Source organism: Rhinatrema bivittatum, chromosome 7 (assembly GCF_901001135.1).
Source record: "Rhinatrema bivittatum chromosome 7, aRhiBiv1.1, whole genome shotgun sequence".
Classification (NCBI taxonomy): Eukaryota; Metazoa; Chordata; class Amphibia; order Gymnophiona; family Rhinatrematidae; genus Rhinatrema; species Rhinatrema bivittatum.
In genome coordinates, this window is record NC_042621.1 from 40,194,876 (window position 1) to 40,220,125 (window position 25,250).

At 42.1% G+C, this 25,250-nt stretch overlaps 1 protein-coding gene across 4 annotated transcripts in view; it reads right to left on the minus strand.

Annotated features, from left to right (window-relative positions):
- The window catches only part of ZFHX3 (zinc finger homeobox 3), an 876,987-nt gene that overhangs the window by 594,933 nt on the left and 256,804 nt on the right, over positions 1-25,250 (minus strand). For all 4 annotated transcript variants that reach the window (XM_029608283.1, XM_029608281.1, XM_029608282.1 and 1 more), the window contains one exon: positions 3,019-3,154. The gene's annotated coding sequence lies outside the window, so the exon portion shown is untranslated. The remainder of the gene's footprint in view (positions 1-3,018; positions 3,155-25,250) is intronic.

Genomic DNA, 25,250 nt, shown 5'->3' on the forward strand with positions numbered 1-25,250 from the left:
CCCAGCAGTGTTGCATCCCCAGCCCCTTTCCCAATGCTGCAAATCCTAAACTGGACTAGGATCAAAAGGTGCTGCCTCTTCTCATCCCAGAGGACACCCCTCCAGCACTCAAACCCACATCTCTGACTTCCCCCCTTCATTATCCTCAACCCACTCTTCTCCCCTCTCCTTGTCCAACCCTCCCCTCTTCCCACCATTCCAATCCCATTCTTTCCCCCTCACCCTCTTCCAGCACCAATCTTCTGAACCAAAGTCCACCCTCTCCTAGGCTCCTTACCTGCTCCATGCCCTCTCTCCCTACACAGCAGCACCAGCATTTTCAGTTCTCCTATTTCCACCAAGCTCTCTCCTGACTCCAAGACAGCAATGCCTTTCAACTCCTTACCATCTACATGTTACCGCTGTGTCCCCTCCTAGCAGGACAGTATAACACACTACATCTATGCAGATGACATTCAACTAATCTTGCCCATAGATAAAACAATTGAAAAAACACTAAACTTAGCAATGATGTAACCTAGACATAATTAGGCAATTACTAAGCAAAATGGAGCTAGTGATAAACATTGAAAAAAATGGAATTTATACACCTAGAACGAAAAAACATGGAACTAATACAAAATCCTATCAAACTTAAAAACGGTCAGGAATTGAATATAGCCGAGAAAGCTCGAAACCTAGGAGCAACAATTGACACAGAACTTAGCCTTGAAAACCACATATCACTGAAAGTCAGAGAAGGCTACGCCAAACTCATGATCCTAAGGAGGCTGAAACCGTTACTAACCCAGAAACATTTCAGGACAGTCCGCCAAGCACTTATCTTCACAAGTACTGACTACTGCAACACACTATTTCTGGGATTACCGTACTCCACAATAAGACCTCTACAAGTCCTTCAAAACTCTGCCGCAAGAATACTCACTGGCAAAAGCAAAAGAGACCACATTACCCAAACCCTGGCCGAACTACACTGGCTACCAATAGAACAGAGAGTGCAATTTAAAACACTCTGCATAATTCACAAACTAATCAATGAAGATAAAGCTGACTGGTTAAACACAGCACTACGTTTACACGTACCCCAAAGAAATCTGAGGTCAGCCAATGGCAAGGCACTACTAACAATCCCATCGGTAAAAACGGAGAAACTAACATAAGTTAGAGAGAGAGCACTATCCTTGGCCGGTCCAACGTTATGGAACACATTGCCACTAGAGACAAGACTACAGAATGATCCAAAAATCTTCAAAAAAAGTTTAAAAACCTGGCTATTCAGAAAAGCATTTCACAATGAGAACAGAGAATGAAAAAAAAAAAAACTCAGAACAAGGTTACCTAGATAATTGGTCCCACAACTTTTACTTTTATTTTATTTTATACTCATTAAGTTAGAAAAACTCCAGCTTAAGCATAACCCTTGTATGATAACCATGTATAATCATATACATGGACGAGATCCATGCCACTTTTCTTATACATTATTTTATATGAGCATGTACCGACATTGTAATGGCACTTTTGTAAATTCATCTATAACCAAACCAAATATATGTGCCTATATGTAAACCGTTGTGATGGTGCATTACTAAACGACGGTATATAAAAGATTTTAAATAAATAAATACCGGTGGCAGCAATCTCCTTTGGACTGGAAGACCCACTGGCTACCATGATGCCTGATGGAGCCAGGAGCAGAGGCGGCATACGAGCCAGGAGGCAGCCACCCTGGTATTGGTTTTTTCTTCCCTGCAGGCAGCACAGCATGTCAATTGTTGCCTCCGATTCGCCCGCAGCTCTGGGTCCCGCCTCCCGCGCACCCTCCAAAGATGAACGCAGGAGGCGTGCGTGCAGTACTCTGCAGGCGTTATACTCGGACTGTGCGGGAGGCGGGACCCAGAGCTGTGGGCGAATCAGAGGCAGCATTAGAGCACGCTGTGCTGTCTGCGAGGAAGACCTGTGGGAAGAAAAAAAAAAAATAGTGGTGGGTCACACAGACTCTGGACACGAACCCGGTGCACCCACTCCTGACGACGCCCATGAATTTGGGCACGAATCTATGGATGGTACACATTTATTTATTTGTTGAGTTTTATATACCGTCATTCGGGAGAGCCATTACAACTGTTTACAAAAGTATACATTTTTCTTAGCAGTTGTGCAACAGTAAAAACAATTTGAACAATATCAGAAATAAGCATATCAAGTCCAGAGAGCATTATTAGGTTGGATGAGGAGGGTATGCAGGTTCAGACAGCAGTGCCCTTAGACTGCTGGATTGTGCCTGAAGTTGAAATGAAAGCCTCAGCTGTTCTCCTCTTCCATAACCAGAATTAGGCACTGGAGTTAATGGCAAGGCAATAAGCACGAGGGCTCCAAGAAGAAATATTCACTATATATCCCCTGAGGAAAGGATAATGCTGTGCTTCATAATCCCAACCTAATACTGCCTGAAATTCAGAAAAAAAATAACCAAGTACTGCGTGACCAGAACATTCCCCATGCGCTGAATTTCTTTTATTAAGGGAAAGCCATCGCGAGTTAACACATCCTCACATTTAAATAATACACATTCACACACATGCTTCAAACTACAGAGTAATACCTTAAAAATAAGGCAAAGACTCTTTACAGTCAGACTGAGCCTATCCGAAGAGACCTTCACAATGACCCTGGCAAACCACCTGGCTGCCAACATCTGGACAGCCAGAGAAAGTCCTAATTAGCATGTGCACAGTCTTCCCTCATTCATACTTTATCAGCCAGTCAATAGGAAAAAGGGAGTTCTTACTTAAGGAAATAGAGGTCAAACTACTCAGATCTATCAGCAGTGTCTGTAAACATGGTTTCCCGTAAAATCAATGATCTCCAGTTAAAGAGATGTCTGAGAACTAGGTAAGTCCCAGGCTGCAGTCAGTCAATGAGAGAAACTGCCACGTGTTCTCCCTTGCCCCAGCATCCTAGATCTCTCCTTTGCTGAACTGTCTGGCCCTCATTGCCTTCTTTCTACATACTTACCATTTCCCAAAGGTCAATGTATCACCATTTCTAAAGCCCTGCTGGAATTCCTCTCAGACCACTTGTGAATTGTGTTTGCCAGGTCTCTGTTGTTCCCATCATCCAGTCCTGTCTTAGTTCTCGCCACAAACAGTGCCTGTGTATCAGAAAAGATGACAGCTACTGGCATGTAATCCATCAATAAACTAAAAATGACAATCAGCAGTGGAAAAAAAAAAAAGGTGAAGGAGGCATGGCCATTGCCAGGTTATCAGTGAATAAAGCATCATTTGGATTATTACTTATAGGTGAATGAGAGTGAAGGTGTTCAAAGAAGATCAACAAAAGGAACAATGATCATACACAGAGACTGATAGGGAGAGTCAACTGGCTGCCAGCAGACTGCATGTGGCCTGCACACCTTTTTGGCAGCCCACTAGCTGATCACCCATTGAACTTGGGAAAATAAAAAAAAAGCCCTGAAGAGCACACCTTGCAGAATCTACTTCAGGTTGCAGCAGGGACTGTCCTGTAAAGTCTGCCATCCACACCCAGCAACAGAGATAAAGCTTATCTGCACTGCTGCAAGGCCTCTAACCAAGCCATTATGGGGTGAGCAGTTAGCACCCGCTTTCTTAACACACCCCAGGCTCCCTCAAGGGGGGGGGGGCGCCATGCAATATTTAAATTAGGGGGTCGCATTAGTAAGGAGGCGCTAGGGTTGCTTGCGCGCCCCTAGTGCCTCCTTGCTAACGAGAACCCGGTGTTGGCAGTCCGGTTAGGAAAACAGACACCGATAAACTCACCATCAGTTTTCCTAAACGCTGCACAGCCAGGGGGGGTTCAGGAAATGGACGCTTGTCATTTGAGCATCTGTTTCCTGTACCCGACTGCCAGTGTTTTGTTTTGTTTTTTTTTTAACTTTAATTTTGTTTTTCCTCCTACTTAATATCACAATGAGATTAAGTAGGAGGCAGTACAGAAAAGCAGTTTTTTCTGCTTTTCTGTACTGGTTTACGGAGCACTCAGCAATTAATGCCTGCTCCAGGCAGGCATTAATTGCCGAGCGCTAAATGTGCATCCTAGACACACTTTTTTTTTTTTTTTGCATCTGGAGTGAATGCTAATAGCCTCAATCACAAGCATTTGCATGTGATTAGCGCTATTAGACTCACTCCGCGTCGGAAGCGCATTGAATAGATGCTAATCCCCTTATTGCATTAGCGCCTATTCAACCAGAGTCAGACTGCGGGTTATACAGTGTGAACGGCTGAGCGCACTGTATCGAATCAGCCCCTAAGTGCATTCTCCTACAGATACGGATGCGGCAGAAAAGACTAGGAAAGTTGGAGCCCTTACAGTAGTGCAAAGGACGAGTGGTTCTGTCCAAAGCGTGATCAGCTCTGTGGACTGCAGTGCTTGGTGCACACTTCCTAGGAAAGGGAGAAGGAAAGGAGCAGGCAGGAAGGAGTGAGGCATTGCAATAAAAAGTAGTAAGCAAGCAACATAGGACGGGAGGGGTGAGATCTCAGTTTCTTGGGTTGCAACAGAGGTAATGGCTGATTGAGGAAGGTCATACAAGACTTGTAAGGATTAGTATGCACATCTGTAACCAAGTATTGCTTTTTACAAGTTTGTGTCTAAAGAGTAGAGAGCAAAAAAAAAAAAAATGGAAGGAAGATAAGCTGGTAAGAAAATCACAAAATATTTAAAAGAGGATAAACGGTCAAACAAAACAAAGGAAATTACTTCAATAGAAAGGAAATGTGAGAGCTTGAATACAAATATTTTTTACGATTTTTAACACACGATGTACAGTCACTGTCATCCAGTACGATGTGGATGCATTTGTATATCACTGCCATACACTTGGTGAGCCAGGACTCAGCCACAGTGTTCTACAAATTTACAAAACAGTTTGGCCTCCAGGTTGGTTGAAGGTGGCCATCCTAAGACTCGAAAGTAGAGATACAGGAAGGAGTGAACTAAACAACATAGAAACAGAATCACATGGCCCATCTGGTCTACCCAATTTCCTAGTTCATGGGGAACAAGAAAGCAGAAAGCTACAGACCCATTAGTTTACTAATCAGTGATGGACAAGATAATAGTAACACTACTAAAGACAGAACAGTGTAGTAACTTGAGGCCAGCAGATTACAGAATCATAGCCATTATGGTTTCACAAGGGAAAGATTTTTCCAGGAAAGCTTTTCTTTGATAAAAATCTTGAAGCAGTAGATGTGGCCTATCTGATTTTCAGTGAAATCTTTGACTGTGTCTCATTTAGACTGGTGAGCAAGCTAGCCAGTCAGAGTTGGAGCAAAACTTATAAATTGGATGGGATGTTTGTTAAGCTACAGGACAGAGTATTGATCAGTGTTGATCATCTATAAAGATAAATACCAGTGCAGTACTACACAATCAGTGGAAACACTGAGAGGAGAGGATCACCTTGCTGGTGGCTGAAAGGAATCAGTAAGTTTTTGCTTGGGACATTGACTTTTTTTTAAAAGTATTGGGGCAAAGTTAACTATTTGGGAATATTATTTAGTGTGTTTGTGTGTTTGTGCCTTTAATAGTCAGAAAGGCAGTGAATAAACAAGTTAGACTGTTTGCATTTTTAAATAGTCAGTCAATAAGGTAGCAGTAGGTAGGCAGTGAATAAACAAGTTAGACTGTTTGTATTTTTAGTCAGTCAATAAGGTAGCAGTAGATAGTGTGTTTATTTTTAAAAGTCTGCAGAACTGAATGTTCTCCAGACTTTTAAAGAGCTGACTGTTTTAATACTAACTGAGTGCATTGTATTGAAAAAAAAAAAAAAACCCACAAAAAAAGTAGCCAGAAGCTAGAAATAAGCTAGGAGCAGTATATACCAAAGTAAAAAAGTTGAATAGTTCAGCTCAGTTACTCACCTTGGAAAGGTGTTGAGGTAGTGTGATTGGGTTTGAATAGGGACCAACATTTGTTAATCAAGGGAGCAGTGAGTCACTCAGGCTGACTAACTGAAGTTAGACTGTTTGTATTTCCCAACCCACCCCTAGCTCATCCCTTAATTTATAGGCAGGTGCCACTTTCACAAACAAAAAAAACCATCAACAAAAACTTTATTGAGAATTCGATCAGACCCCGGTAGGCCACTACCAGACACATAGTGAATTCACTAATACATTTAAAGGAAGTTAGACACATTCCTACTCCCATAGCAACCTAAAACTTAACTAGGAACTGATCAAAATTGAGATGAAGGCAGCAGTCCAGCAGCAAGAGGGGGGCTTCCCAGTCTTTTGCATCGAGTGTCACATGTATGATTTTTTACCCACCGGTGAGAAGTTGTACATGTGCATGCGATGCAAAGAGCTCCTGGCTCTCAGAGAACGAGTCCGATCTCTGGAGGCTAGAGTGGCAGACCTGGAGGAGCTGAGGCAGACAGAGAGGTATATAGATGAGACCTTCAGGGACATAGTAGTCAAGTCCCAACTTCAGACTGGCAGCCCTGGTGCTGCCTTGGAGGAAGAAGGTCTCATAATGGGAGAGCACCAACCAGGTGTAGCAGGAAAGGATCCTGTAGCAAGGACCTGCTCTCTAGGTGATGCATTGTCCTTTCGCACTGAGGATATCTCCCCAAGGCCTACTGCCCAGGAGGGAAGGGTTAGGTCGGCCGTCATAGTTGGTGATTCGATTATTAGGAATGTAGATAGCTGGGTGGCTGGTGGGCGTGAGGATCGCCTGGTAACATGCCTACCTGGTGCGAAGGTGGCGAACCTCACGCGTCACCTAGATAGGATTTTAGACAGTGCTGGGGAGGAGCCGGCTGTCGTGGTACACGTGGGCACCAACGACATAGGAAAATGTGGGAGGGAGGTTCTGGAAGCCAAATTTAGGCTCTTAGGTAGAAAGATTAAATCCAGAACCTCCAGGGTAGCATTCTCTGAAATGCTCCCTGTTCCACGCGCAGGTCACCAGAGGCAGACAGAGCTCCGGAGTCTCAATGCGTGGATGAGACGATGGTGCAAGGAAGAGGGATTCAGTTTTGTTAGGAACTGGGGAACCTTTTGGGGAAGGGGGAGTCTCTTCTGAAGGGATGGGCTCCACCTTAACCAGGGTGGAACCAGGCTGCTGGCTCTAACCTTTAAAAAGGAGATAGAGCAGCTTTTAAACTAGAACAAAGGGGAAAGCCGACAGTCGCTCAGCAGCGCATGGTTCGGAGAGAGGTATCTTTAAAGGATACTAATGATGCATTAGAATTAGGGCATCCCAACAGTGAGGTTCCAGTAATTAGAAAAGTAGTCCAAGTGCCTGTAACTAAAAACTCACCTGAGCTAAAAAATTCTAACTTATCCCTATCAATTAAAAAGCAGAATACAAACAAAAAACAAACTTTGAAATGTTTGTATGCTAATGCCAGAAGTCTAAGAAGTAAGATGGGAGAATTAGAATGTATAGCAGTAAATGATGACATAGACTTAATTGGCATCTCAGAGACATGGTGGAAAGAGGACAACCAATGGGACAGTGCTATACCGGGGTACAAATTATATCGCAATGACAGAGAGGAGCAGTCGGGAGGAGGTGTGGCGCTTTATGTCCGGGATGGCATAGAGTCCAACAGGATAAACATCCTGCATGAGACTAAATACAAAATTGAATCTTTATGGGTAGAAATCCCTTGTGTGTCAGGGAAGACTACAGTGATAGGGGTATACTACCGTCCACCTGGTCAAGATGGTGAGATGGACAGTGAAATGCTAAGAGAAATTAGGGAAGCTAACCAAATTGGTAGTGCAGTAATAATGGGAGACTTCAATTACCCCAATATAGACTGGGTAAATGTATCATCGGGTCACACTAGAGAGATAACGTTCCTGGATGGAATAAATGATAGCTTTATGGAGCAATTGGTTCAGGAACCGACGAGAGAGGGAGCAATTTTAGATCTAATTCTCAGTGGAGCACAGGACTTGGTGAGAGAGGTAATGGTGGTGGGGCCGCTTGGCAATAGTGATCATAATATGATCAAATTTGATTTAATGACTGGAAAAGGAACAGTGTGCAAATCCAAGGCTCTCGTGCTAAACTTTCAAAAGGGAAACTTTGATAAAATGAGAAAAATTGTTAGAAAAAAACTGAAAGGAGCAGCTACAAAAGTAAAAAATGTCCAAGAGGCATGGTCATTGTTAAAAAATACCATTCTAGAAGCACAGTCCAGATGTATTCCACACATTAAGAAAGGTGGAAAGAAGGCAAAACAATTACCGGCATGGTTAAAAGGGGAGGTGAAAGAAGCTATTTTAGCCAAAAGATCTTCATTCAAAAATTGGAAGAAGGATCCAGAAGAAAATAGGATAAAGCATAAACATTGAATGTTTCCTCAAAACATTCAGCCATTAATCATGCCATTTGTACATAACTTGTAATTTGACTTGTATATCGTTTAACCATTTATTCTTTCCTATTTCTTCCTCTTCTCCAAGTTCTGCTACCCCTGTTAATTGTAACTGTACCTTTGGTCACCTCAGTTCTAGTTTGATGTATTTAATGCACTCCCGTTTCATGTAAACCAGCAAGATATGTTCTCATGATTGCCGGTATATAAAAACCTTAAATAAATAAATAAATAAAATAAATAAAGTTAAATGTAAGACATTGATAAGACAGGCTAAGAGAGAATTTGAAAAGAAATTGGCTGTAGAGGCAAAAACTCACAGTAAAAACTTTTTTAAATATATCCGAAGCAGAAAGCCTGTGAGGGAGTCAGTTGGACCGTTAGATGATCGAGGGGTTAAAGAGGCACTTAGAGAAGATAAGGCCATCGCGGAAAGATTAAATGATTTCTTTGCTTCAGTGTTTACTGAAGAGGATGTTGGGGAGGTACCCGTAATGGAGAAGGTTTTCATGGGTAATGATTCAGATGGACTGAATCAAATCACGGTGAACCTAGAAGATGTGGTAGGCCTGATTGACAAACTGAAGAGTAGTAAATCACCTGGACCGGATGGTATACACCCCAGAGTTCTGAAGGAACTAAAAAATGAAATTTCAGACCTATTAGTAAAAATTTGTAACTTATCATTAAAATCATCCATTGTACCTGAAGACTGGAGGATAGCAAATGTAACCCCAATATTTAAAAAGGGCTCCAGGGGCGATCCGGGAAACTACAGACCGGTTAGCCTGACTTCAGTGCCAGGAAAAATAGTGGAAAGTGTTCTAAACATCAAAATCACAGAACATATAGAAAGACATGGTTTAATGGAACAAAGTCAGCATGGCTTTACCCAGGGCAAGTCTTGCCTCACAAATCTGCTTCACTTTTTTGAAGGAGTTAATAAACATGTGGATAAAGGTGAACCGGTAGATATAGTATACTTGGATTTTCAGAAGGCGTTTGACAAAGTTCCTCATGAGAGGCTTCTAGGAAAAGTAAAAAGTCATGGGATAGGTGGCGATGTCCTTTCGTGGATTGCAAACTGGCTAAAAGACAGGAAACAGAGAGTAGGACTGAATGGGCAATTTTCTCAGTGGAAGGGAGTAGACAGTGGAGTGCCTCAGGGATCTGTATTGGGACCCTTACTGTTCAATATATTTATAAATGATCTGGAAAGAAATACAACGAGTGAGATAATCAAATTTGCAGATGACACAAAATTGTTCAGAGTAGTTAAATCACAAGCAGATTGTGATAAATTGCAGGAAGACCTTGTGAGACTAGAAAATTGGGCATCCAAATGGCAGATGAAATTTAATGTGGATAAGTGCAAGGTGATGCATATAGGGAAAAATAACCCATGCTATAATTACACAATGTTGGGTTCCATATTAGGTGCTACAACCCAAGAAAGAGATCTAGGTGTCATAGTGGATAACACATTGAAATAGTCGGTGCAGTGTGCTGCGGCAGTCAAAAAAGCAAACAGAATGTTGGGAATTATTAGAAAAGGAATGATGAATAAAACGGAAAAAGTCATAATGCCTCTGTATCGCTCCATGGTGAGACCGCACCTTGAATACTGTGTACAATTCTGGTCACCGCATCTCAAAAAAGATATAATTGCGATGGAGAAGGTACAGAGAAGGGCTACCAAAATGATAAGGGGAATGGAACAACTCCCCTATGAGGAAAGACTAAAGAGGTTAGGACTTTTCAGCTTGGAGAAGAGACGACTGACGGGGGATATGATAGAGGTGTTTAAAATCATGAGAGGTCTAGAACGGGTAGATGTGAATCAGTTATTTACTCTTTCAGATAGTAGAAAGACTAGGGGGCACTCCATGAAGTTAGCATGGGGCACATTTAAAACTAATCTGAGAAAGTTCTTTTTTACTCAACGCACAATTAAACTCTGGAATTTGTTGGCAGAGAATGTGGTTCGTGCAGTTAGTATAGCTGTGTTTAAAAAAGGATTGGATAAGTTCTTGGAGGAGAAGTCCATTACCTGCTATTAAGTTCACTTAGAGAATAGCCACTGCCATTAGCAGTGGTAACATGGAATAGACTTAGTTTTTGGGTACTTGCCAGGTTCTTATGGCCTGGATTGGCCACTGTTGGAAACAGGATGCTGGGCTTGATGGACCCTTGGTCTGACCTAGTATGGCATTTTCTTATGTTCTTAGGTTCAGTCTTCGACAATATCTTTATAAGCATCATTGGGGGAAGGGTTAAAATGGGAACGTGTCTTTTTGCAGATGATGCAAGTTTGCAACAGAGTGAACATACCAGAAGAGGAAGAAAAAATTACTTAAAGACAAGGATTTAGGTGTTAGTCACCCCTAGTCACTGTTGATGTTTAGCGGGGCCCCTCCACCCAGCATCCTAAAGATGACCCAGTTTCCCAACCTCATCCCTCAGTGTCTAAGTTCCCTCTTTCTACCACCCTATCCCCTCACTCCCACCCCTGAGTCCCCAAGCTTGAAGGCTGCTCCTCCAGCCTCCTGGGGACCATACTCCCTACTTCTCTTCCCCTCCCTCCAGGAGAGCGGGACTGGCTTCACTTTTTCCTCCCGTGCTAGTCAGAGGAGCTGTTTGACTGGTGTAAGAGCTGTCTACAAGGCCTCTATACCAGCCCTGCTCTCCTTTACCTCTGCTTCTCACCTTGGTGGCTCCAACAGACAGTGGGGAGCAGCCTGAACAGTGCTTTGGTCTTGTCCATGCTGACTCAGGGGAAAGGAAACCGCTGTAAAGTTTCCTTTGACCTGGCTGCATCAGGAGGGGGCAGGGATACAGAGGTAGCACAGGCCAGTTATCTCAATTTACATCCCACCCCTCCTGAAAAGGATGGATGTATAGCAAAGTAGAAGGTGGTGGAGCCAGTGGTTTTGTCTGGCACCAAAGGAGAGGGTGGTAGTGACACTAGCTCTGGTGGCTCTGTTTGGCCCCACGGAAGGCTTGGACCAGGGGCAGGCTCTCCTTAATTTGATGCACGCCCCATTAGGCAAATGGCAGACTATTGTGGATCTCCATGTCCGCTGGGAGGGTGGCAGCTCTTCCTTGGCCTTTTTTTACATAGCTAGGAGGCAGGACATTTTCGCTTTGCCTGCTGGCCCTCCTGCCCCAGATACCTTCTGCTGCAGTCACAGGCCTACTAAGCTTATTGACAAATCCAGGCCCGCTTTAAAAAAACTTGGCAAAAAATGATCAAATGTATGAAAACTACACTTTGATAAAAAAAAAAAAAAACCATGTAGTTGGAATACAGAAAACCAAGGGCCAAATACCTTTTTGTAAGTGAAAGGTTAGCAACCAAATAAGGAAAGGCCCAGGAAATAGGGGGGGGGGGGGGGGGGGGGGGGGCAGTCGGGTGGGCATCATCTCCGAAGAGCTCAAGGTAGTCAGGCAATGCGACAAAGTAGCTGGGAAAGCTAATAGTATGGTGTATGAAGAGGCATCACTAGTAGAAAAGGGGAAGTAGATTTTTGGTGTTCAGTTCTGTCTACACAAAGGACATGAACAAGACAGGGCAATTCAAATACCGTATACACAGACTGAAGAAGCTAAAGATTTCCGCCTTTCCCTTTCCTCTAGAAACATTCAGATATCTAGCAGGCTTTCTGCAGTGGTTATGAAAGCCAAAAGTGGCAGAATATCACACAAAGGACCTTAATGTAAAGAGATGGGTGAGAGAAGGCTACATATCAAGTAAGATCTGACAGCACAGTAGGAAGGTACAACTGGGCAGACAAATTTGTCCTTCTCTTCCAAAATCTTCTATGTTTTTATGCCATAGATCCAAATTAATCTCTTGCTTTCCTTTCAATTCTTTGCAACTATGCTTCTCATGCCTTCTTGAATTCTGTTATGGTTTTACCTTCCTTGGAATGCTGTTTGATGCATCCATCATCCTTTTGGAAATAAAGTTTTCATTCATGTTACTTCTGAGACTTGTGCAAAAATCGAAGTCTTATCCACAGTTTTATGCAAGGTCTAGTTGAGATGGCACTAAAGACTAGTCAGAGACTCTGGGCTAATTCTCTTAAAAACACAATGAGAAATGCTTCAGTTTTTGTAGAACGTTTGCAGAGATTTTATGCAGAGCTTACACTTTGTAATCTACTTTTACAGTATTGCCTGCCATGTTATAGAAGTCACACCTCTGCTGCCCTGGATCTCAGTTTAAAATCCAATACTGCCTGATTAAGGAACCTTAATAGCCACAACGGCATAATCTAAGGCTTTACAAGTGTTTCCACCTGATGTGTTGACGCTCTTTGCTGAATTTTAAAGGATGGGGCATTTGGCCCAGCAGCTTCCTCTAGATCAATCAAAACCAGCATCTACGACGCCATAACCCTGCATTTGCATCTGCTCTGGGGTTGTTCCTGTTATTGCACTCTGTTATGAAGCCCAGACATTACAGCGACAACCTTGAACCTGAAAGGCACAGACTGAGCTCCTTCCAGATCACAGGACACCCGAGACCCACTCTCCATCCCCTCTGCAGCATCTCCAGTCAACCTGGGGGAATGGAAAAACAGGCCTGAAAACTGAACCTAAAGTGCAGCTGAGCCAGCAGGTAGGCTTTTTGTGGAAAATGTTTATAAACATTCCAATTATGAAAAAGATTTCTAGGTCCAGCTCTGTCTCCTAGAGGCAGTACTGCCTGCTGCCATGCAAAGGACCTGGTTTTGATTCCAAGATTATAAGAATATAAGAACATGCTATACTGGGTCAGACCAAAGGTCCATCAAGCCCAGCATCCTGTTTCCAACAGTGGCCAATCCAGGCCATAAGAACCTGGCAAGTACCCAAAAACTAAGTCTATTCCATGTTACCGTTGCTAGTAATAGCAGTGGCTATTTTCTAAGTCAACTCAATTAATAGCAGGTAATTGACTTCTCCTCCAAGAACTTATCCAATCCTTTTTTAAACACAGCTACACTAACTGCACTAACCACATCCTCTGGCAACAAATTCCAGAGTTTAATTGTGCGTTGAGTGAAGAACAACTTTCTCCGATTAGTTTTAAATGTGCCCCATGCTAACTTCATGGAGTGCCCCCTAGTCTATTATCCAAAAGAGTAAATAACTGATTTACACCTACCCGTTCTAGACCTCTCATAATTTTAAACACCTCTATCATATCCCCCCTCAGCCGTCTCTTTTCCAAGCTGAAAAGTCCTAACCTCTTTAGTCTTTCCTCATAGGGGAGCTGTTCAATTCCCCTTATTTTGGTAGATTGGATCTTCTATTCCCTGGGTTAGATCAGGCTGGGGATGCTGTACAAATAGTGACATCTTGTAGCCAGACTGAGGGTGCACATATACTAGGGGGTCCTAGGGTCCAGATGGAAATGGATAGCCCTCCTAACTCCCTTCCTCCCAAACCACCAAGAGGAGGCTGTGAATAAAGGCTCATGGTGCTACCATTTCCAATTGAGCTGGAAGCCTGAAAGGAGCAGGAGGAAGCTGCAAGGGCAGTAAAAAGATTTTTAATGTTTGTTGCATGCGTTCATTTCTTTCACATGGTAGATGACGGCAGTAAGCGATTAAGTGCTCCGTCCACTCTGCCCAGTTATTCCTCTGCACAGATCCCTGCTGCCAGTCCTACAGCGTAACCATCTGTAAGGTATTACTTAAGAAGAATGGCGAATAAAACAAAATATATTGCCTCTGTATCAAGCATTGTGTGCAGTTCTGGTGCCCCATCTCAAAGGCACAGCAGAACTAGAAACTGACAATTGATAAAGAGGGTGGGATCTCTTCTACACAGGCTGCTGGGGCTCTTCAGCTTGGAACGGAGACGGGACATGTTAGAAGTTTATAAAATCATGAGTAGGGTAGAACAGGTAAATAAAGGTCGGTTATTTACCCTGCGAAATACAAAAACAATATGAAACTAACAGCCAGCAGATTCCAAACAAATACAGAAAGTACTTTTTCACTCAGAGGTGAATTTTAAAAGCCCCCATGTGCGCATTATTTAGGGGATGTGCGAATAAGTCGGGCTCACGGGCGCTGAGCGGAGTTTTAAAAAGCCGGCAAGATACACACTTATCTCCCGCAACGCGCACATCTCAAACGTTTTCATAAAGGGGCGGGACATGGGCATTTTAGGGCATGAACCAGAGATGTGGACGTAAATACTTGTGTAATGCGGGGGAAACAAAACAAACCCAATTGCTATAGATCCCTACACACACTGCATGCTAGCAGAACCTCTCACCTTGGTCACACGCAGAGAGAGATCCTCAAACATAGAATAAAGGGTCACAAATTAGAACCAGCACTATGCAAACTGAAATGGAAATCCCAAGAAGCCAGACTGTGTGTAACAATGGAAAAACAGAACCATCATTCCTCAAAACAAACAAAATCAAGAAACAAAGCATCAATTATAATAGTAAAACCATAGTGATAAAACAATATTTTAAAGCTACTGACAAACAGAATAACTTCTATTTAATTAAAATCATACTTTTAAAAAAAATTCCCAAGCACAAAAAATTTCTAAATAGCACACAAACATCCAATAATTAAAACTAATAAGGATTTTTAAAAAAGCCCCCACTGTCCATACCTGGGAACTCTATTTTCAGTCACCCTGAGATTGTCAAGGATTAGGGGGCACACAAAGTATCCTCACACATACCACTGTCACATACACACACTTTATACACATTCACAACCTCTCTCTCTCTCTCACACAGACACTCTTAGGCTCTAAGACCCTTTTTCTCCCCCAACCTCCACACGCAAGCTCTTACTCTCCTAGATTCTCTCATACACAAACACACTCTCACTGGTTCCTTCACATACACACATTCAGGCAAGCTCCCATTCATTCTCACACCATTCCCCCAACACCTCCCAGGCATGCACTAATCCATTTTCACACACACACACACACACACACACACACACACACACACACACACACACACACACACTTCCCCAAGCAGACACCCATTCTCTCACAGACCCCAGGAAGGCACCCATTCATTCTCATATAGACATCCCCAGGCAGACTCCCATTCATACACACAAACCCACTGAAGGCAGAACCTCTTGCCAACAACCTCTGAGCTTCTCTCCTTCCTCTGCTGCCGTGTGGCTGCTGAGGAGGCACCGATCGCTGCTACTGGCACTGAAGTCAGTTCTGCTGCCCCCTCCTTGCAGGCCCCACGGCATAAAAAATTTGTGGGGCATACATCGTGAGATCAACATAGAGAAAGTGCTACTCTTGCACATTCCCAAAGATAACATAGGCCAATCACAAAAGGTGCCACACCTTAAAGCAACAGGTAGCTCTTAGCACCTTAACTTCTCATCGCTGAAGGAACTCTGACTTCAGCGATTAGCACGCAAGATTATACTGACAAAAAGTTGACAACAGTCCACACAAGCGATTCTGTTCCCTGAAGGAGATTAACCACTCCAAATCATTGCAACGTAGGACCATGATCTACCACTAAGAGGCTCGCCAATACAGTGGACTTACTGCAGATAAGTGTGGAGATAGCTTGCAGCAACAAGCATCTGTATGAACATGTATAGCTATAATTATAAGCATTCATAAGCCACGCACAGAGTGACTGATGATTACAAAGTCCCAGTGCAAATTAGGGCAGATCCGGTTTGGAAAGTCTTAAGCACTATATGATGGTCACTCTATAAAAACCAGCCCTCGTTTATCACTGTAGCAAGATTTTTATATATTAGACAAAACAAACTAGCAGCTTGATCTACCATTACAGTCTGCCGGACAGACCCAGCTGCAAGGTTGTCTATATTTTCCACTAGGGCTCTAACAATTCATATGATGAATGGCATGTCCAATACTTATTGTTGAATCAATTGAATAGGGCATTTTAAACACGTGCCACTTGATCGTGCTTCTGCTGTCTCTTCATTTTCTGCAGCTAAGGATTTTCCGTGCCTACCCCATTCCTTCAAATCTGTTACAGTTTTACTCTCCACCATCTGTTCTACGAGAGTATGCCATACATCTACCACCCTTTCCATGAAAAAACATTTCCTGGCATTGCTCTAGAGTTCTCCCTTCTTGGACTCGTATATCATGACTCCTTGTTCTAGAACTTTCTCTCCATTAAAAAGGGTTCTCAGATATTAAAATACCTGAAAGGTATTAATACATATCAAATCTGTTTCTTCTCTCAGATATACATATGTAGATCCTCAAATCAATTTCAGCTTTTTCCCTTTTCAATTTTTTAATTCACATCTCTTCTTGCCCATCTCACCTCCCTCATTCTTTTTTCCCCCCCATCTCCCCTCAGTTTGCTCTCCAGGTATCACCACTGTTCCTCCTTCCATCTGAACTAAGATTTCTCCAATTGCCATTTTACTCTGATGACTAAAATGACCTAGAATGTGCACAAATAAATTAGTGGAATAAAAATTGCAGTACAGAAAATTTAAAAAGAAAATCTATATATAAACAAATTGCACAAGCCTAAATATTTTTTGTGGGTTCAATTTTACAGCGTTCCTAGGCAGACAAGAAAAATGTTCATTTACTTTGTTAAACAGCTATTGTGATTTTTAATACCATCTAATTGAGGTACCGTCTAGAAGTACTTTGCCTTGAGTAAACCTGCCTCTAAACTCAAGGTATTCTGCTTGCTGAGAGGCGTGTGATTACACTGTATGGTAGGTAGGCTGTTGGGAAGCAAGTATGACATTTATAAAATCAAAGCTCAATTGTGGGAAGTTTGCTTTTCCCACCCCAGACTCAAATATTGGTATAACTACCACCCAGTTAAGGGAGAGGGGAAAATTATGCATGAGTCAATTAGTGAGCATCTCACAAATAACTAGAGATTCCTGTAAGTGAGTAGTATGTAAGAGTGAAGAATAAAGTATAAAATTAACCTTGATTAAAATTAAAAAGCTGTATGGCAATTAAAGTTAATTAGCAAGCCAATTAGGCAAAAATGACTTATTGGTTGGAGAAAATACCTACTCTTTCCTACCAAGTACAAAGCAGTAAGTAATTTAAGTCGAATTTTGGTTGTCTGCAAACAGAATAATTACATTTCAGGGAGAGCTTGATTGGTAGTATCTTTATTTTTGTGGTAATTATTTCTAGTTAGTCTGGTTTATTTTTTATACTCTGAGCAATAATATTCTACAAAGAAGAGCCACACTAAACTACACATAGATACATAAATACCTAGTACAGTTTGAAAGGATAATATAAACCATACCATTCTTCAACAAGTGAGAAAATAGGACTACAAACTGATTCTGAGCATGGAGGTGGAAAAATTCTATAGGAAAGAGGCTAGCTGACTTTAGTTGCAGGACAGCTGAGGAAAAGATAGGGACTTTGGCAGGTCCAATTGTTTTCAACATGTACCAAAAGCACCTAACATGATTAGAAACATAACACCACCAAAATTATCATTACTACATCAAACATATCCTGATTCACAGTGAGGAACAGGTTCAATGTGAAAGATGCCTGCAGGTCGACTCCCTCAGGAAACTGTTGTTGCAACAGAGAGGAAGTAGCAAAGCTCAAAAGGATTCAGAACAATGACAACCATATTGATGAAATGTTTAAGAATCTAAGATGGAAAACTGAAGCTTAGGCAAAAGTGAAACTAGATGCAGGTAATTACAGCCACTAGATCCTATATTCTGACTCCAATTTACATCAAACTGAGCAACTAGGATGCAGCCTGGAAATGAAAGAAGCAAAACCATCCTAGAAAGGAGAAACTGAAACTTGTAAACCCCAAAGTGGTAGACTCAACCACTGCACCTAGGAAGCAAAGGGTAGTCATGGTTGCTGACTCCCTTCTTAGGGGCAAGGAGGCATCCACCTTCTGACCAGACATGTCCTGGGATATGTGCTGTTTGCCAGGTGCCAAGATCTGGGACATTCCAGAGAGATTGCAAGAATCAAGCCTACTGACTACTACCCAACGCTGCTTACCCATGTTGGCACAAATGATACTGCTAGATACCACTCAGAACATATCAAAAGTGACTTCATGGTTCTGGAAGAGAGGGTGAATCAGAGAGATGCACAGGTTGTATTCGCCACAATTCTCCCAATCAAGGATAAAGACCAAGGCAGCAAAGGCTGCATTCTGGAGATAAATGAATGGCAGAATATAAGTACATTGAATAAATAAATACATACGTGTTCTGGCTTCCTGAGCTAGGAAATGTTCCAAAGATTGCTGAGCAGAGATGAGGTCCACCTGTCAAAGGAGAGGTGAAACATCTCACCCCCCCTTTCCCCCCCCCCAAAAAAAAAAAAGACTGGCAAAACTATTGAGGACTTTAAACTAGGATTGTCTGGAATGGGTGGATAAAGCCCTAAGAAATATTCTGGTAATTAAAATTTGAACACTTACAGAGAAATGGGAAATCAAGTAATAGGTTTGCAAATGATGCCCTATCATTCAAATCTAAAGCACAACTAGACATATGCACCACTGTACAGATATACATAAGACATTATTTCCTCATTGGCGCTTACAATCTAGTCTAAAGGATGTGTATTTATTGTAGTGAAATGATTAGGATTTAAACGCAACTATAAAAAGGTGAATTTTTAGAATGGATCTGAATATTGCCAGAGGGTGAGAACGAGGAACAGAAAATCTATTCCATACATTATAGCACAGCAAGGTGGAACACAAAAATCAGGCATTGGCAGTAGAGGAGAAAAGCACAGATGAACAGAATTCACAAAGAAGGATGAAGGAAAAAAAGAGGAGAGAAGATAGGTAACGAGGAGCTGCAGAGTAAACATACAGTATGTAGGCAAATAAGAGAAACATGAATTAAATAAGGATGCAAATGAGGAGCTAATGAAGCAACTTGAGAAGTTATGTATACTAGTGCTCACAGTATGCAAAATAAAGTCCCAGATCTATAGACAGATCTGGCAGAGGCCAGCTTGAATCTATTGCTCACAGAGAACCACAACTGAGAGATTGTTATACCAGGTTATAATCTATTCAGGAAAACAGGGCAGGAAGAAAGGGAGAACTAGTGCTATACATAAAAAATAAAGTTACAGAACTGCAGAGCTTATAAATTAATGGAGGCAGCACTATGGGGTTAATCTAGAAAGAGGGATGGGAGCATCCATTTGTGCTGTACGATAGGGATGTGAATCGGGCTTCGGACGATTGAAAATATCGTACGATATTTTCAAAATAGTCAGAAATCGGTTGCTCCCCCAAAACGATAGGAAAACCCCACGATATTGTTCTTGGGGGTTCTTTTATCGTTTTGGGGGAGGGCAGGAAAAACAGCACACAAAAATAACCCCTAAACCCACCCCGACCCTTTAAAACTAATCCCTTAGCTTCCCCCACCCTCCTGACCCCCCCCCCCCAAAAACATTTTACAGGTACCTGGTGGTCCAGTGGGGGTCCCGGGAGCGATCTCCCGCTCTCGGGCCGTCGGCTGCCACTAATAAAAATGGCGCCGATGGCCCTTTGCCCTTACCATGTGACAGGGTATCCGTGCCATTGGCTGGCCCCTGTCACATGGTAGGAGCACTGGATGGCCGGCGCCATTTTTAAAGATGGCGCCGGCCATCTTTAAATACAAGAAATATATATGCCTACAATGGAAGCAGTGCATGCAAATTTTTCATATGCAAATTCATTGTGAATATCCTGAAAACCAGGCCTGTTTTTCGCTTTTGAGGACCAGAGTTGGCCATTTCTGCCTTATTTGCAGAAGAATCGGACAGAGATTTAGTTGAAGACATTCACAAAATTGCTATGAACTAGGAGGTGCTAGATGTTGATTGGGACATCCCAGCTATAGTGTCATCTTAAAGCAGAGATATTCTGGATTCTCTATAGGGCAAACTTTTCCAACAACTGGTATCGGATCCAATGCGCAAAGGGAAGAAACTGGACCTGGTGCTTAAAAATGACGAGCATGTTTCTAATGGAGATCACCTGGAGTCTAGTGATCACCTGATGGTGTGGATCATTCAAAAAGCAAAGGGTCCTGGTCTTCAGGAAGACTAGCTTTGCTAAGATGGCCCAGGGGGTGGGGGGGGGGGGGTGAGTGTACCTCAAAGCATCATTAACTGGAAGGGATACATAGGGCAAGTAGAAAAGCAGTAGGCAAAAGCAGGAGATATTGTAAGGGCAACAACCATTTTCTTAAGAAACTAAATAAAGGTAGGAAGAAAGGCCATTATGGGTTTTCTAAAGAAGTGCCTGAAAAAGGCAAGGGCTAAAAAAAAAAAAAAAAAAAAAAAAGGATAGATTAGCATTCATAAATTACAAGACATCACAGAAAAAGGAAGACAGGCAATATCTGGAAAAGCTGTGAAAATAAAGCAAAGGCATAAACAAAAGAAAAATAGAATATAAAAAAAGCAGGCCAAACTTTAAGACATTTGTGACAGGCAGAATTGCAAAAGTGGGATTACAGAACTCAAGATAGGGGTGGGGTGGGGGAGGAGGGGAGAATACGCAGAGACTGACAAGGAAAGTGGACCTGCTTATCAAATATTTTTCAGTCTTCAGAGGAAAGGCTTGCAATGGAACCACAGGAAACTGCCACAAACAGGAATGGAAGGAAGCTGAACAAAATTTCCAGAAGGCAGTGTTCATGAGGAAAAAGCAAAACTAAAGGAGAATAAAGCAGTCTGGAATACTTCCGAGTGTATTGTGGGAACTTAAAGAAGTTCTGACAGCAAATCTAACTTTTTCAGAACTTCTTTACAGTTAAGAGCGGTTCCAAAGAATTGGAGAGAATCAGGTGTGGTTCTTCTTCACAAAAGAGAAAGCAAGGAGGAGTTAATAACGCTAGGCCCGTTGGTGGTGAGCAAATTAATGGAATCGCTTCCGAGACGGAAGTTAGCACAGTTTCTGGAATACACTGGATTAGAGGAACCAAGACAGCCTGATTTTCCAGAGATAGGTATTGTCATTATCTGATTAGGTGTCCAGAATGTTAGATGAAGGGACAGCACTAGAAGCACAGTAACAGTAATGATGGCAGGAAAAAAACCCCAAATGGTCCATCCCGTCTGCCAAGCAAGTTTCCCATGAAAGTAACTGCTGCTCCGTGCAGACTACCCCCATGCCTTATATTAAGGGTAGTAATAATTACAATCAAAACCAAGCAACTGTCAAATCCAAAACAAAAATTACTGCTAGCAACATTTTCACAGTGTGAACAGCATTTTTGATAATTAACACAAAAGCTGCTTTAACATGCTTTGCTTTTGGACTTGGCTGAAGAAGCAGCCCTGTGCTTCATCCCTAATGTCTGCATATGAGTACCCTGGACCGTATAAGTTAGGGTCCAGCATTGATTGTCTTCTGAATCCAATTCCCCCTTTTCCTCCGCAATCAAAGCAGAGAGATGTTGCAGTTCTGTCACAAGATTCAAGGCTAATTGGTTAAGGGTAGCAATCCTGTGCCTTCCTTTAAGGGTAGTACCTACTACTCCATGCAAGTTACCCTAATGCACCCTTTCCTTCATTTCCAACTTCTAGTCTTTAGAGATCCACAGTGTTTGTCCCATGCCCTTTTGAATTTAACATAAGAACATAAGAAATTGCCATGATGGGTCAGACCAAGGCTCCATCAAGCCCAGCATCCTGTTTCCAACAGAGGCCAAAACCAGGCCACAAGAACCTGGCAATTACTGGCAATTGTTTACTGTTTTCTTCCTCACCACCTCTTCCAGAAAGGCATTGCAGGCATTCACCACCCTCTCCATAAAGACATTTCCTGATGTTGGTTCTGAGTTGTCCCCCTGGAGTTTCAGATCAGTTCTCTTTCCAATGATAAAGGTTTGAAGTTTGCACATCAAGACCTTTCAGGTATCTGAAGGTCTGTATCATATCTCCCCTGCACTTCCTCTCTTCCAGGGTATACATAATCAGATTCCTCAGCCTCTCCCTCACAGGTCTACCGATACAGACCCCACAATATTTTGGTCACCCTTCTCTGGACCTCCTCGATCCTGTCTATCCTTTTTGAGATATGATCTCCAGAACTGAACTCCATATGAGGTCTCATCAAGGTCCCATACAAGGGCATTATCACCACTTTCTTGCTGGTTATACCTTTCTATATGCAGTCCACTATTCTTCTGGCCTTGTCGCATTGCTTTGATTTCAGGTTGCCAGACACTATTACCCCAAGGTCCCTCTCCCAGTCTGCGCACATTAGTCTTTCAACCTCCCCCTCCCATCAAATACAGCTCTTTTGGATTAGTGCATCCCAACCCAGCTGACACTCTTCAAGCTTTCTTAAAACACTTTTCATTCTCTCTACTACTTCAAGCGTGTCCACTCTGTTGCAGTTTAGCATCATCTGCAAACAGACAAACTTTAGTTTCTTTCCCTTCTGAAATGTTTCTCACAAAGATATTCAACAGAACCGGTCCCAAAACAGATCCCTGTGGCTCTCCATTTAACACTGTTCTCTTTTCAAAATAGGTTCCACTTACCATTATCCACCGTTTCCCATCAGTCAACCAATTCATAATCTACTCCACCACCTTGGTGCCTACTCCCAAGCTTCTCATTTTATTCTCAAGCCTCCTATGCGGGACTGTATCAAAAGCTTTTCTGAAATTGAAGTAAATTACAATCGCTCTTCCTCGACTCAATTCTCTAGTCACCCAATTGAAAATAATCTGATGTGTTTGACAGGACCTTCACCTGGTGAATCCATGCTGCCTTTGGTCCAGCAACTCAGATTGTACATAATTCGTTGTCCTTTCCTTCAGCAGCCTCCATTAATTTTTCCACCACAGAGGTAAAGCTACAGGCCTGTAGTTTACATCCTCCTCTTTCCTACCACTCTTGTGAAGTGGGAACATAACTGCTCTTCTCCAGTCCCATGGCACCACTCCCATTTCCAGAGATCTATTGAACAGTTTTCAGCAAAACCACTAGCACATCTGAACTTCCTTAGTATTCTCCTGGAATGTACCTCATCCAGCCTCATGGCCTTGTCTACTTTCAGTTTTCCTAGCTCTTCCCAAACATTCTCTTTTGTAAATGGGGTTGCATCTACTCCAGTTCATCCACAGGCTTGTCAAGCAGCAATGATCCATCTCCAGGGTCTTTAGTGAACACTCATCAAGTATTTTTTTTTAATATTTCTGCTATTTCTTCATACATTGCTCTTTGTCACCTTTCCATTTCACTATACACACTTCAGGCCATCCTCTCTGACATCTGAAAAATGTTTTTTCACCTCACTTTACCTTTTTGACAATTATTTCTTCTGCTTGACTTTTTGTTTTTCCTGATTTCTTTCTTCGTCTCCCTCACTTTCACGAGGTATTCTTCCCTGTCTTCCTCCTTTTGGGATAGTTTGTAATTCTTGAATGCTGTTCTTTTTGTCTATTTTTTTTCAGCTTCCTCCTTTGAGAACCAGATCAGTTTCTTTTTCCTCTCATATTTGTTTACTTTTTTTGATAGATTTGCTGCCTTTGTAATAGCTCCTTTTAATGTGGCCCACTGTTATTCCATCTCACCCAGTCATCTAATTCTTCCTCCAGGTAGGTCCCCATTTTGACAAAGTTCCTATTTTTAAAATTAAAAACTCCGATCTTCGTGTGACTTCTCTGTATCCTATTCGTGATATTCAACCATACTGCGAGAAGATCAATGGTGCTCAAGTGAGCTCCTACCCGAACATTAGAGACATTATCACCATTAGTGATCAAGTATCACACCATCCCTCATGGGTTTCATTACCATTTGTTTGAACAGAACCCCATGAAGTACATCAGCTCTCTCTCTACTTCTTGTAGATTCCACAGAAAGGATACTCCAGTCCACATCCAGCAGATTAAATTTTCCAAACATTTTGCCCTTCTTTCCCACCTTTTGGATGTCTTCAATCAGATCTCTGTCCAGTTCTTTGAGTCCGAAGCCTGTAAACCACACCAATGTAAATGGAAGTGCCTTTTTTTTTTTTTTTTTTTTTTTTTAGGGCAACCCATAATGCTTCTTCCTTATCCCATGTCCCTTGCATTTCAGTTGCTTGAATATTTTTTTTCAATACCAGAGATGAACCCCAGCTGATTGTCAGAGCATCCTGCTCTGCTTGAAAATCTTTTTTTGAGAATCCACACAATCTAAGTTCTAACTATAAATTAAGTATCATGGAGGAATTATATGGACTATTTTGTATTTTCTGAAGCAGAGAGCTGTTGCCCTCGAAATGCTGCAGCATCAGAGCTCATTCCATTGACAGCTAGCAAGAATGTGTGTTCAAGCTTACAGCATCCCTCCACATAACTATTTACCTTCTGGAGTTCTCAGATAATTGCAAAAACAACTTGAAGTATAATTCAAAGTGTTATTTTACTTGCATATTTGAAAAATATTTTTTTACATGAGCTTATTGTCAATCCGAATGACCTATGATTGTACTACTCACATCATTTTGGATATCAGCCAATTAAACAATTAATGCAGTCCTTAGTCTTATGATGGTCATTTTAGAAAAATCTCATTTTATTTTTTTTTAATAAGCTATTGCGTTGAAGAATTTAGAATGAAATTCCTTTGATTTACTGGATATTGTTTTTGACAAAGAGCTACTCCTCCCCCCTTACATAAGGGCAAAATACTTGCCATTCTGGGTCAGACCAAAGGTCCATCAAGCCTAGTATCCTGTTTCCAACAATGGCCAAGCCAGGACACAAGTAACTGTCAGGATCCCAAGGGCTTGATAAATTCCAAGTTGCTTATCCAAAAAATAAGCAGTGGATTTCTGCAACTCTACCTTAATATTTAATGGACTTTTCCTCCAGGAACTTGTCCAAACCTT